The sequence below is a fragment of the Nestor notabilis genome, unplaced genomic scaffold (assembly GCF_000696875.1).
Source record: "Nestor notabilis isolate BGI_N333 unplaced genomic scaffold, ASM69687v1 scaffold4563, whole genome shotgun sequence".
NCBI lineage: Eukaryota > Metazoa > Chordata > Aves > Psittaciformes > Psittacidae > Nestor > Nestor notabilis.
The window spans coordinates 44,085-44,503 of record NW_009923161.1 but is presented as its reverse complement, the minus strand read 5'-3'; positions in this window follow the sequence as shown (position 1 = coordinate 44,503).

Sequence of the window (419 nt, the reverse complement as noted above, 5' to 3'; positions counted from 1 at the left end):
AGGAGAGCTCACGTTTATTTCTGGGTTCTCCAAAAGGGCTCAATAAAATCCCTCTATTGTGGCAGATCTGTAACAATGGATCAAAGGTCACTATTATGCCAGAAGGATGTCTGCACATGAAAGCTTTCCATTCAAACTTTGAATAAGCTTTATGGATCTCAACTGCCTGAGAGAGATCTTGCAGTAATTACACAGAATGGAAAATCGAAGGCAAACTTGTGAAGAAATGATAGCAGGAGTTCATAAAACTGAAGCTTTGATTGTTTTCCTTTGTTTCTATGTGTGATGAAGATGAAGTGCAGCCAGCAGGCAAGTGAAGCAGGAGCTCAACATGTGTGCTCTAAACAAAGCATCACATGTGCTCCTGTTTGGAAAGATCAGCTCACGTGTGTGAAGATGTGAAGTCAGTAACACCAAGG